This window comes from Bombyx mandarina, chromosome 06, assembly GCF_030267445.1.
Source record: "Bombyx mandarina strain Sakado chromosome 06, ASM3026744v2".
NCBI lineage: Eukaryota > Metazoa > Arthropoda > Insecta > Lepidoptera > Bombycidae > Bombyx > Bombyx mandarina.
The window spans coordinates 1,272,242-1,286,882 of NC_143213.1; the positions used below are offsets into that span (position 1 = coordinate 1,272,242).

Genomic DNA, 14,641 nt, shown 5'->3' on the forward strand with positions numbered 1-14,641 from the left:
TTACATTGCAGATGTCTATGGGCTCCGGTAACCACTTAACACCGGGTGGGCTGTGAGCTCATCCACCCATCTATGCAATAAGAAAAACATGAAAGATTTAACTAATGAAAAAATATTTAGAAACACATGAGGAATCTTATCTTCGAAGTCCTTTTTAGGTACAATTATCTTTCGCATGAAATATTCCCACAACGCTATCAAGCGTCCTCTTGCAAGAGGAGGAAAGGATGAGAGAGGAGGTTTAAGGAGTATGTTACTGCTTCGATAGATATCAATAATATAAAACGAGGTAGTAGATAGAGTCTATTCAAAGCGTATGAGGACATTAATTTGCTTCAATAGTGCGGCTTAAACTTAAATAAAACTTTCCCCTAATTAATGATGGAGTAATAACGAAAAAGGAAGTTATATGTTTTTAGTGTTCATATCACATTATTAACATAATATTTTAAATGTAAAAGTACAGCTTAAATTTAATATGCAATTTCGAAAAGGGCACATGTCGCATATTTTGTCAAATACGTTTTTTTTTTGATTGAAAGATTACTGGTGGCCCGTAGGCATTTCCGGTTTCACCAGGACAGGATTTGCTAACAACTGTCCGAGCGCTTCCGAGGGAGACCTAAAAACTCAAGAGCAATTGCTTCGTGAATGAATCTACTACCGGATCGGAATCGCGACCCATTGAGAAGATCCGGCGAGAAACTCAGCGGGCTGATGCATGGGTAATCAAATACGTTTATTCATATACGTGTAGTTTTGAGGCTTACCTACACCCATTTTATAATATTATAATTCCAGTAATATTCAATAGCTAATTAACACTAAAATATATCTCAAAAGTTAATATTTTAAATTTTACACTGCTTTAGAAAATAGTCAGTTTTTTCATTTCCTGAACATTTTAAATTTTCAGAGATGTGCCCTTTTCGAAATTGCATATTCAATTATATATACGATATGTGAATACCAAAGAAAGTGCCATACTACACTCTACATTGTAGAGCTTAAAGTTGTCCTTAGTTGAGGAGATTGAACGCTCGAAGGGACATAACTAGCTTGAAGAATTACCAACCGCTATCCATCGACTCTTGATAGAGCTGTTACAATGACAGACGTAGATCACTGTTAGTGATTGTCTTCACAGTATTGCTCTACCAATCTGGTTATTATTTACCAAGGAATCGTTATAGGCACTGATGAACACAATTATGTTAAACTTTATTCGTTCTAATTATAATAATAAAACTGAGTAAATGAAAATGATAGGAATGGTCGTTGACAGATTGGAATCCTCAATGTCTTGAGAGGTACTCGTAGGGCTTTGAACCACAATTTACTTAATACATTCTGCTTTATAAAGAAAATTAAATGCATTGTAGAGCTCTCAGAACAATCTACCATTATATTATAAAGTATGAGGTTAATGAACTGCCGTTTTGACACTATAATTGATACTCTAGCCTCATGCAGTGTGGTCGAGCGGGAGTGTGGTCCACGGTCTCCAGGAAGCAAAAAAAAAGATGTGAAGTCGTTCACATAAATACCCATATACAATTAAGTTATCAATTTATCAGTATAATAGGTCGAAACTAAGGGACAAGGTATAGATTGCCATGTATCATATTATCCTGTCCGTTATCGGACATCGAAACTTTATTAAAAATAAATTATTAAGGACTTTATGTACATTTTTACAAGGACTTTTATAGGGACATTTAAAAAATATGTTATAGCGCCATCTTCTGGATAACTTGAAAGGCAACTAGCAACTTTTCGATTCGATCGATTTAAACGAAGCCTCACGCGTAGTTTATGTAAATACCAACAGAGGCGCTAGTATCGTTTTTTTCACAAGCGGAATGAAGGCCTCGGTCACGCTATCTCTTTCTAGCTCGTAAAAGTTTGGCTAGTGCGAAAGAGATGCTACACTAAGTATCAATGGAACGAATTGTAAGCGACGTAAACAGCTAAGTTTGTCAGTTGGGTAGCGTAATCCACGGTGGCCGATATTAGCTCGTAAAACTTAAAGACAAACGTAAATTTACGAATGTAACATAACAATGGCATCGTAGTTAATTAACTAGTTCATTAATTTGTTAGGTTAATATTTGTTTCGTGTCTTGTGGTGTTTTTATGTGAAATTTAGTGCGTAACGGTAAAGTGCATTGTGAACTTTGTGGGTCTTAGAACTACACAAGACACACCTCGGCGACTGAACTCGCGGAGCCCGTTTTTTGACAAAAATACGTAATGAAACGTCATTCGTGATTATTTCCGTACTCGATTTTAAGAAACGGTAAGTTGTGCTATTTACATGAAAATAACAAAAAAAAGCTAGAACGAATTCAACAGGTAAGAAATATACGAGCGGATTCGATCATGGTTTTTACCAATACAATAAGATTTTATGATTATTATTTTTTCGGCAAACCGGTTAGATATTTTGCCATTCTCAATTTATGATTCACGATAGTTCAAGACACACGTTGAATGCATATATAAGAGCATTCGACCTTGCCTGTACAGAGATCCGTGCGACATTCTCCCGTTGTTTGGCACGTTTGTAACCAAGGAGAAATTCACGGTGTTATTTTAGATATTTCGTAATCCTAACAAACATATGGATAAGGCTATATTGCTGGTAAATACTTAATGTTGTCACAGTTAGTCGAAACAGTATTGCACGTCTGCTCTTAACCTTTTGGGTGTAACGTGGAGAAATAACTTAATATGCTATCTATTCATAGTTTTACGGATGTTTAGGAATTACCAGTTCCACAAAGAGACTGATGCTCTCTGTCTTACCGTATGTTCCGTGTGAAATCCTCTGAATCACTAGAGGAGATTGCTGTCTTTTTTTATTATCACTCCTTCTGCCAACAAAGCATAGATCGTCTCTACTACTTTTTAATTCATCCACAGTGCGTTTCTCGAGGGTATTTTACCGGTCATCATTTTCGCCGCACCCGTAGGTTACGACGAAGGGCTCGCCAAATAAATTAAACCACAGACACAGCCCACTGAGTTTCTCGTCGGATCTTCTCAGTGGGTCACGTTTCCGATCTGGTGGTAGATTCTGCGAAGCACTGCTCTTGCTAGGGTTAGCGTTAGCAACGTGGTCGGGTTTGAGCCCCGTGAGCTCACCTACTTGCTAGGTTACGCTGACATAGCCTCTCAAGGCTGTGAGCTTAGATAGAAAAAGAAAAATAATATTTTTGCCACGTACTGAACTCTCTAAGAATTTGGACATGTCCTCATTCACAGGAGCCTTTCAAAAAAGTCATTGCCGGTCAGCAGTGCCTTAGCTGTTCCTCTGGCATGACTGATACCCAGTAGCCTAACTACTTAAAACCATTACATCGCTATGTGAATACTGTCACCCTGCGTGAGACATGATCTATGTTACAATTGTACAACAGATTTCCCAACTCTTCAAACCAAAAGGCATGGCTGCTTCGCGCCCCAAATGAGCAGAGTGATAGTGCCTACCGATGCGGGTTTAAAATACACCCAACCTTAAGAAATGTCCCAAATTAAGCTTTTGACAAAATTACTCGTGATTTTAATTGCACGAAGATATTACTTCATAATCGAAGTTATTCTTGAACATATATGTTGAGTACGTATTTCATTACAAAAATTGGTACGGAACCCGCCTACGCAATTCCAGCACCGGAACGGTCGCATCGCTCGATACGAGTTTTATCTTTCAAGCCACGAGGACTCCAGAAACGTTCATCAATCGATAATTTCACCCAGAAATCCCCGAAACAGTCGGCATTTAGAGAGACTGTCCATCTTCTTCTAAATAGCTGTTATAAGCAGAGACATAAAACTTATCCGATGTAAAAACGTACCGAATAAGACGTTTACTTTGCTTCATTTAATCTTTTGCAACGAAAATTAGCATTATGTTCCATTATTATTAGAAATGTCAAAGGTAAGTCGCTTAAAACCAATTAAGGCTGGTATTGAAGTTATATAGTAGCACACAGTAGTTATACATTACAAACATAGTTGGAGGTAATAGAATGATACATCATATATCTGGAAAGTTTCGATGTCGAGAACCAAAGTTTTTTTCCCTACCTATGCTGATAGCCTTGAGAGGGTATTACAGCTTCGCCCTAACGTATGTAGGTGAGCTCACGGGGCTCAAACCGCAGTGTTGCTAACACTGACCCTAGCAAGAGCAGTGCTTCGCAGAATCTACCACCGGATCGGAAACGCAACCCACTGAGAAGATTCGGCGAGAAACTCAGTGGGCTGTGTCTATGGGTTAATTCGCACGTCGAGCCCTTCGTCGCAAGCGACGGGTTCGACGAGGACGGTGACCGGACCAAACGCTGCTTACCGTCTCTAGCTTAGGAAATCCTCTTACATGCACTCTAAATTAAACAGACACAGCGAGAGACAATACTTCTTCACCGGTAACCGTACTCGTCGAACTCGACAAAGAGGTCGACGAGTACGGTTAACCTAACCGACGACCTAACCCATGCATCAGCCCGCTGAGTTTCTCGCCGGATCTTCTCAGCGGGCCACGATTTTGATCCGGTAGGAGATTCATTCGCGAAGCAGCTGCCCTTGAGTTGTTAGGTCTCCTTCGGAGGCGCTCGGGCGGCTGTTAGCAAATCCCACCCCTCCTGGCTGAGCTTTTGCTCGCCCACCTGTTCTGGTGAAATTGGAAAGGCCTCTGGGCCACCAGTAATCCTTCAATCATAAGAAAAAGGGTGCGTGTACTTATGTACGCGCGTAAGAAGTTATACTTTATTGTTACTAAATTTATTTCTTTTTTTTTTAATTAAAATTTTAGTCAATTTAAAAAAAAAATCGATTAAACAACATCCTCAAACACGCATATTGGACATCCCTTTTCTTGACATCGTATAAATTCGGTAATTCTCGGTACGGTTCGGAAAGTTCACCTGCGGCTATATTCAGACTCGCCAAGTTACGTCGGTAGTATTGTAATGAGCGATTTAGTGGGCAACTTCATTCTGTTAATTTTGTGTCACGGTGTGCGCGTAAAATTTCACTCTCATCAATTTTTCATAACGCGCCTAAAGAAGTATAACTCTAAAAAAACAATCCTTCTTGTTCGTTTGCCAAAGTCTAAGAACTAACAATTAGTTTCGTCTTCTTTTTATCCTGTTAGTACCAGTCAGGATATTAGAGCGAATCTATAAAATTATTGTATTTCATTGATCCTTAATGCGTTTGCAAATTTTCAATTAATCAGACATTTTGAACGCATTTCCGTTATATAGAAATAACACACACATATATAAACATACATACTAAGTTAATAAAATCATGTTAAAGATTTTTTTTTTGTATTTATTTAATGCAAAATTCTCATCTATACTTAGAGCGGCTATTACGGTCTTTTGTTGTTCGATGGTTTTGAACTTTAGAATACAATACTGACATCAACTTGACGAACTTGAATTCGAGGTAATAATCTTAAAAATGTTCGCATAAGTATGTTCAACGGATTTAGAATCTCGTACTAATATTATAAAGCTGAAGAGTTTGTTTGTTTGAACGCGCTAATCTCAGGAACTACTGGTCCGATTTGAAAAATTATTTCAGTGTTAGATAGCCCATTTATCGAGGAAGGCTAACCAAATTTGTTCTAAAATAAAGTATTATTTGTGAACTATTCCACGCGGACGAAGTCGCGGGCAAAGGCTAGTCAATTAATATATGAAAATTGAAATCTCGGTTAAGCGATTTTATGCTTTAAATGTCAGGGTACACTATAATATTGAGGGTTGAAAGGATATTTGGTTTTAGCGACAATTTTGCAACGTTACAATAGAGCTATTTAGAGTTTAAATCTTGCAAAATATATTATATGAAAAAACACTTCTTCAGCTACATATTTCAATGGAGTAAACTTTATTAATTTTTTTATTACTTAGATGGGTGGACGCAGCCCACCTGGTGTTAAGTGGTTACCGGAGCCCACAGACATCTAAAACGTAAATGCGCCACCCACCTTGAGATATAAGTTTTAAGGTCTCAAGTATAGTTACAACGGCTGCCCTACCCTTCAAACCGAAACGCATTACTGCTTCACGGCAGAAATAGGCAGGGTGGTGGTACCTACCCGCGCGGACTCGCAAGAGGTCCTATAAACATATTTAATTGGTCGAATAGGGGCAAGCGGACCGCGCGTGGCTCAGTCCTACGAAACGTGTTCTCTTATATCCTTCCTGGATATATAATAATATGATACTAAAGAAAATGTTCTCATACCTTATGTTCTAAATCCTCCCACACGTTTTATGATTATCTCCTAACATAAAATGTAGTGTTTAGAAACTTTAAAAATAATTCAAATAGTTTCCGTTATTATCAATCCATCAAACACATTTTATGAACAAAAGAATATAATAGCGAAACAGATAGCTAACACCTATTGTAAATTATTTTTGAAATTTTTAAAACCGCGCATTTTGTTGAGTCATTTTTATGTCCTAGAAGGTCTTGCAGTAGTCGAAATTCGACTATAATTAATTGGAATTGTAAGTTTGTACACTATTATGATTGTATTTTATACTTCTATAATCACAAATTTCGCCAAGGCTACTCTATAAAAAAATATTAATAAAGACAAACAATATTTAATCTATTCTCAACTTGACAACAGAAGTCAAGAACAAAAGTTTGACAATAAATAGTATGCATGCGTGTCTGCGTCAAATACATGGAATGTAGTGTGTGTAATGTTTTCTTTATTGATTTAATGTATCTTTTATGCATTATTTTAAAAAAATATTAGCATTATGCGCTCCTTCTCTATATTCTCTATAAGTGTGGAAAATTTCATACTCCTCCGTCCGCGCAATTTTCGTAAAAAGGGATACAAAGTTTTTGCTTCACGTATTAATATATAGATTTATATACAAAGGTATTTAATGGTTGAGCCGTAAACGATAAACAGTAGAAATACGTATGTATTTTTTTAAACGTGTCCTTAAAAATTAAAATCTTAATAATTTGAATCTACGTGTTTGTTATTTGAGTTAAAATTGAGCTAAATTGTGTTGAGCGACGAGATAGAGTCGCGCAATTGATAACCTCGTCACACACAATAGATTGAGAATGAACTAGATTTAATAGGAAACAGACGTACTTTGTAAGACCTTTAAGTCATGTCTTATTTTAATTTATATTCTTAATTTTATAAAAAATGATAATATGCGGTGAAATGAGATGCAATGAAGATGATTAATTTAAGACATAAATCAACTGGGATGAAATTAAATGAAATGAGATGAGATGATATGGGATGAAATATAATCTCAGTAAAATGGTGGTCGTTTACTGAGATTTTTTCAGTGGAATTTTTGGAGGATCCCGAGAAGTTACGTCCAGCGGCTTTGTTTCATTTTTCCACATTTCTGCACTTTAACAGATATTAAACAGTTAATAAACCACCGTTATTACACATTTCAACCCGAAGAAACACTAAATAGACAAAACATCACAAAACTTCACTCCTCCCGTTCCCGCCAAAAAGTCTTTGGTCTAGTAATGCTTATTTCATATAGACAATTTCTTGATTTTGGCACAGCTTAAAGAAGTACAAAAAACTACCGCAATTAAAAATGATTCTATGTAACGTGTTAATCTGGGTGGCAAGCTAAATTGACCTGAGTCTAAGCAGTACGTTGTATTTTTTTTTATTGCCTTTGTAGGCAAACTAGCATACGGCCCACCTGATGGTTTGTGGCCACCGTCGCTCATAGACGTCAGCAATGCCAGGGGCAGAGCCAAGCCGCTGCTTACAATTAAGTACTCTCCGCAAGCCTCGTTTGAAGAAGGACAAGTCATAGCGCTCGAAAAACACCGTGGCGGGGAGCTCATTCCAAAGCCGGATGCTACGTGCAAAAAAAGATCTTTGGAAGCGCACTGTCGTTGAACGCGGCGGTTCCAGATATGGATGAACTCTGCGGAAGATCGATGATAAAAAGGAGATGAGGGGATATGTCGGGTTACGACTCAGACATCAGGAATGAAAGCGAGACAGCCTAATTTGTATGCAGTTGGAACAGCGCCCCTAGCGGCAAACGTAGGAAAACGTTCCAACTCCATACAAATTTGAGTTAACTTTTACGCTATCGAGAACGTAAAAAACTTGCACTAAGCGTACACAGAGCTCCGTCGGTTTTGCATTTACCAATCACTCAGGATAAGGTGATGTTTATAGGTGTTAAATATTATGACATTTTCTAGCTAGCGCGGTGCAATTTGAGGGCAAATTATTCTGTGTGTACTACAATTTTACGTCGACCATGTTCGCAATCGACCTCAATACTCCCGTTCGTCTTCGAGACGTTAATGAGTGCGTCATGAATATTTAGCGTATGAAACGCAACGGTACACTAACTTCAGATGTTTTGTGAATTTCGCCAGTACACGGTTATCTAATTTGTTAGGCTTTTCTGCCCCACCGCCCGTCTCAAAACAATACAACCATAATTTACGAGCTAGTTATCAAATAGTGATTTCTTATTACATAATAGGATGGGGAAAAAGTCTTTTGCATTATAACATGTAAGAACTTGTAATAAAATCACTTTGGCTATACTATTTGTATCTGGCTGGTTTTGATATCATTACTTAAAAGTTTAAATTTTAAAGAAGATCATTTCAAATTCAAATTAGGAAAATGTGCGATTTTGGAACGAAGTTCCTTATGGGACGATGCGGGGGTGGGGGGTACCCTAACCGGGAAAAAACGTCTGTAACGTAAGATTTTTATTAGTAATGCACACATAACTTACTGGTTATGGGACCTCTTGTGAGTCCACGCGGGTGGGTACCATCGCCCTGCCTGTTTCTGCCGTGAAGCAGTAATCCGTTTCGATTTGAAGGGTGGGGCAGCCGTTGTAACTATACTGAGATCTTAGAACTTATATCTCAAGGTGGGTGGCACATTTACGTTGTAGTAACCACTAGTAGACTCAAGTAACCACTTAACACCAGGTGGGCTGTGAGCTCGTCCACCAATCTAAGCAAAAAAAAAAACGATCTCAAAGCGTTCCTTTGCGCAATACACTACTTAACTCTTACGCAAACAACCGTGAATGAAGTGTACCACAATAAGTTCGCACGTTATCGAGTGACCGTGGGTTGTTGCGAAGCCTCTAGTGTTGTTTTCTTTATACCTCGAATATAACTTAAAATTAATATTTTTATAATAAGGAACTTCGTTTCTATTCTATTAGTGAATCTGAATCTAATGAAGAAATTCGATACGTTTTAAAATTATATTACAAAAAAGGTAAAAATGCAACGCAAGCTGCGAAAAAAATTTGCGATGTTTGTGGACCTAGTGCAGTGTTTTTAACCGGTAGGCAGCGGCTTGGCTCTGCCCCTGGCATTGCTGAAGTCCATGGGCGACGGTAACCACTCACCATTAGGTGGGCCGTATGCTAGAATGCCTAGGGCAATAAAAAAAGTGTCTGTGAGAGTAGCACAAATTTGGTTTAAGCTTTCTCAATCCGGAAATTTTGAAGTCAAAGATGCACGTCGCTCTGGTCGTCCTATTACAGAAAAAATGAATGCCATTTTTGAAAAAGTGGAGCGTGATCAACATATCAGTGGTTACGACGTAGCTGAAGAACTGGGAATTGACCACCAACCAGTTTTGGCGCATTTGAAAAAACCGGGTACACAAAAAAGCTCGATATTTGGGTACCGTGTACTCACTTGTGATTCTTTATTACGGCGTAATGAAACCGAACCATTTTTTAAGAAGCTGATAACTGGTGATGAAGAGTGGATCACGTACGACAAGAACGTGCGAAAAAGGTTGTGATCAAAGGCCGGTCAGGCTTCACAGACTGTGGCGAAACCCGGGTTAACTCGCAACAAGGTGATGCTGTGTGTGTGGTGGGATCGGAAGGGCATTATTCATTATGAGCTGTTACCACCAGGCAGGACCATCGATTCTGAACTCTACTGCGAACAACTGATGAGATTAAAGCAAGACGTTGAAAGAAAGCGGCCGGAATTAATCCAAAGAAGGGGTGTGGTTTTTCATCATGATAACGCTAGACCTCACACATCTTTAGCCACTCAGCAAAAATTAAGAGAGCTTGGCTGGGAGGTGTTAATGCATCTGCCGTATAGTCCTGATCTTGCACTTTCAGATTTCGACCTGTTTCGGTCTCTTCAGAATTCTTTAGGCAGTGTCAGGTTAACATCACGAGAGGACTGCCAAAACCAATTGTCGCGGTATTTTGATCAGAAGCCCCAAAATTTCTATAGCAATGTGATCACGTCCCTACCTACAAGATGGCAAAAAGTTATCGAACAAAATGGTACCTACATACTTTATTTAAATGTAAATAAACTAGATTAAAAAATTTGAGTTAAGTTTTACGCTATCGTGAACGTCAAAAAACTCGCACCAAGCAATGAAAAAAATTTTAAATTTGACAGTTAGTTCCTTTTATGTCCTAAACATTTACTAACGATAGTAAAGTAAGAGATGAAAGGTTGTATGGAAGTCCGTCATTCTCAATAGGAATGGAAGTTTCGTCATTTTCGTGGCTCGAATGGCTACAGTTATTAAAAAAACGTGTTTATGAATAATGAAGATATTTGTGGGACTCCTCCCACAACTAAATAGTTAAGTGTTAACTGTTCGTCTCGGTACTACATAATATAAATTGTTAAACTATAAAGATATACTTAAGTATATGTATAATATAAAAAACAGGCCGGTGTTTTTTCTGAAAGGAAGACACTGGTGGAATTTCAGTCAACTTCTCTTTTTTTTCCTGCCTATACTGATAGCCTTGAGAGGCTATTTCAGCTTCTCCTTGACGTGTAGGTGAATTCACGGGGCTCAAACCGGGAGTGTTGCTAGCATTGGCCCTAGCAAGAGCAGTGCTTCGCGGAATCTACCGCCGGATCGAAAAAGCGACCCACTGAGAAGATCCGGCGAGAAATTCAGTGGGCTGTGTCTATGGGTTAATTCACTTGTCGAGCCCGTTGTCGCAAGCAATGTGTTTAGGGCGACGTCGACTGTTTACCATTCGGTCCACAGAAACGGGTACAAAACTTCTCTCGTCTCTACACTCTTCTATTTACAATCACAAATCGTATCTCGTGAAACCCACAGCAATAACGATCATAATGTTTGTTAATAACAAGGTATGAAATATTAAAAACGGTCCATTAAAATGTGGATAGACATTATTTTTAAACTTTCAAAACGATCGTCTTACGTTCGTACGTTAAGATTTTTATTGTCCGCTACAACATGAATTATGCAATTTTATCAGTTCTTGTTTTTAAGACGAGGGATGCCTCGCGACTTTGCTCCGGTTAAATTTTTTATTCAAAAGCGATAAAAAATACGCTTAATTTTTTCAGTATAAAATCCTAATTGTGGTCGCACTTTGGTATATAAATTTCCAGTCGATTTGTAGATCCGACCCAAGTTATGGAGTAAGGCAAAGGCGCCGTGACCCAAAACATATCTTGTCGGATCCCCGGTTCCACTCTCGGTGCTTTTAAGCTCTTCAAACATCGTCGAACTCTTCGACTAGCGAGTTCGACGAGCAAACTCATCCATAGACAAAGCTCACTTGGTTTCTCGCAGGATCTTCTCAGTGGGTCGCGATTTCGAACTGGTGGTAGCTTATGCGAGGCACTGCTCTTGCTAGGACTAGTGATAGCTGTTTAGAGCGTGGACTATTTTTTGGTGCTAGCTTCAATAAAAGCTAGATTCAGAGCGAAGGCTTTTTATTTTTTTTATGTATGTGTTTTATTGTAACTGCCACTAAATATGTTGCCACACCTATTAGTGTATTCCTACAATTACTACAAATTTAAAAACAATCATATAACCCTATTTCTGCCGTGAAGCAGTAATGCATTTCGGTTTGAAGGGCGGGGCGCCCGTGTTAATATACTGAGACCTTAGAACTGATATCTCAAGGTGGGTGGTGCATTTACGTCGTAGATGTCTATGGGCTCTAGTAAGCACTTAACACCAGGTGGGCTGTGAGCTCGTCCACACATCTAAGAAATAAAAAAAAAATATAAAATTTTATGTTTAGGATTGTCTTAAACAATTATGTAGTTAATTATCTTAGGTTGAGCCCGTGAGCTCACCTACCCATCCGAACGTAGCCGGAATAGCCTCTTAGGCTGCCAGCGAAATATACTTTTGCGGAAGACACCGGCAGGATTGTCGCACAGATCTTTGCGAGCTCACAATGCTCTACCGCCACTAGTGACGTGTCTAAACAACAACGTGACGTCATCACACGTTAGGCTAACAAAGACGACTTCTGTTGCAACTCTCGGGAGCGCATTCAGCTTTCCACGACCCAGTTCGAACCCGGCACCCATTGTCCTGGACTCTCACTTTTCAATGCCGTGTACGGTTGTGAATAGGAATTTAAATTTTGTAACTCGTTTTCACTTTAGTGTCACATACTGCCGTTGTAATACTGAGATTTTAGAACTTATATCTCAAGGTGGGTAGCGCATTTACGCTGTAGATGTCTATGGGCACCAGTAACTACTGAACACCAGGTGGATTGTCAGCTCGTCCGCCCATCTAAGCAATAAAAAAAAACATGCGTCAGTACGACAACAATTCTTAGGCATCTCTTGAGTTCTCAATGCTGTTTTGTATAGAGCGTACTATTCTAACTAAGGACCACTCAAAGTAATTACACCTGTTAGTAGTACAAGGTTGGGCAATAGGTAAGGCGTACTGGGAACTGGTACCAACACCATGTTGTCAGTTAGGCCTGTTTCAAGGATGGGACGCGCGCGATACAAAAATATAAGATTATTTTTTTATTGCCTTTGTAGGCAGACGAGCATACGGCCCACCTGATGGTGAGTGGTTACCGTCGCCCATGGACTTCAGCAATGCCAGGGGCACAGCCAAGCCGCTGCCTACCGCACACGAATGCTTGTATTCTTGCTGTGATGCGGTTGGACTCTGGTAACTTAACAAATAGCGGGTCAAGAGCTCGTCCATTCCCAAGCACCTAAAACGCGAAGTCGAAGCTAAATTTTTACATAAAACAAACAAAACTTTTGGTTGCATCTTCTGCGGTTTTAAGTACTGTGTGAGGTTTTTGGTTACTGGTTTTAATTACGGTGATAAATGAAAACATTCAAGTGCTGAACATTAAGTAGTAATATTATAGGTACCATTTGAAAGAAGTTTCACTCAATAATCTCAAACCATGAAGGTTCTATGTCAATTCGAAGTACCTATTACAATAGAGCGGAAATTTCATACTTTAACCACTAATAGTTAGTTAAACTGGATAACTTGAGTAAGCTTCCCGTAATGAGAGGATTGAACGTAGTTAGATTTATGGAAGAAACTAGTTACTGTTTTGACCGTTTTGATATATGCATGTTTCCGTCTGGACCTTCGAGAATATTCAGGGAATGCATAGCTAGAGGTATTTTCAAAAGAGCGCGGTTTATTCAACACAAAATACTTCTCTAAAAGCCTAGAGAATTTGCAAAACCGCAAAGAGGAGGTGGCATTTAAATTGCCAAGTGGCTGATGCTGCGCCTGGACACGTCATTTCAAATCCTCCCGGATGCTTTTAGGTACCACAAGCACCGGTCATCGTTCTCGTCGAACCCGTCGCCTGCGACGAAGGGCTCGACGAGTAAATTAACCCACAGACACAGCCCACTGAGTTTCTCGCCAGATCTTCTCAGTGGATCGCGTTTCCGATCCGGTGGTAGATTCTGCGAAGCACGGCTCTTGCTAGAGCTCATGTTAGCAACGTCGTCAGGTTTGAGCCCCGTGAGCTCACCTACATGTTAGGGCGAAGCTGACATAGCTTCTCAAGGCTATCAGCTTAGGTAGGAAAAAAAAAGCTACGCCTGGTTCAAGCAAAACTTACGTTGAATTATTTGCTTCCAAAACAATTGGTATAATACATCGTCTACTGTCTAACAATGGTTGGGAACTAGGCGATCTGTTTGTTAAACATGCCTTCATGTAGCTCAGCCTTCGAGCCGTGCGAACTGTATTTGACTAATTAAAACATTATTACAAAATGCATTGAGTAATTTTTCGACATAGCGTTCGCGTGATTAATGAAATTCAACCGAAATCCTTGACTCCTCAAGATTCATATTCATTTAAATAACGTTTACTCCGTTGTTACGTTGTTGACATTTCGAAGATAATATTTATATTTTTTTTTTTTTATTGCTTAGATTGGTGGACAAGCCCACAGCCCACCTGGTGTTAAGTGGTTACTGGAGCCCATAGACATCTACAATGTAAGTGCGCCACCCACCTTGAGATATAAATTCTAAGGTCTCAGTATAGTTACAACGGCTACCCCACCCTTCAAACCGAAACTGCTTCACGGCAGAAATAGGCGGGGTGGTGGTACCTACCCGTGCGGACTCGCAAGAGGTCTTACCACCAGTGATTACGCAAATTATAATTTTGCGGATTTGATTTTTATTACACGATGTTATTCCTTCACCGTGGAAGTCAATCGTGAACATTTGTTAAGTATGAACCAAATAGTGATGTTGGATACTGGATTTCGTTGACGTCATAGTATGAATACCACCAGCGTGTCGGCAAACCTGCTTAACAAATTGA

At 39.2% G+C, this 14,641-nt stretch overlaps 1 protein-coding gene across 1 annotated transcript in view; it reads left to right on the forward strand.

Annotated features, from left to right (window-relative positions):
- The first annotated feature begins 1,962 nt into the window (after window positions 1–1,962).
- The window catches only part of LOC114239895 (cadherin-87A), a 62,764-nt gene continuing 50,085 nt past the window's right edge, over window positions 1,963–14,641 (forward strand). The window contains 1 exon segment of the mRNA XM_028170324.2: window positions 1,963–2,299. The gene's annotated coding sequence lies outside the window, so the exon portion shown is untranslated.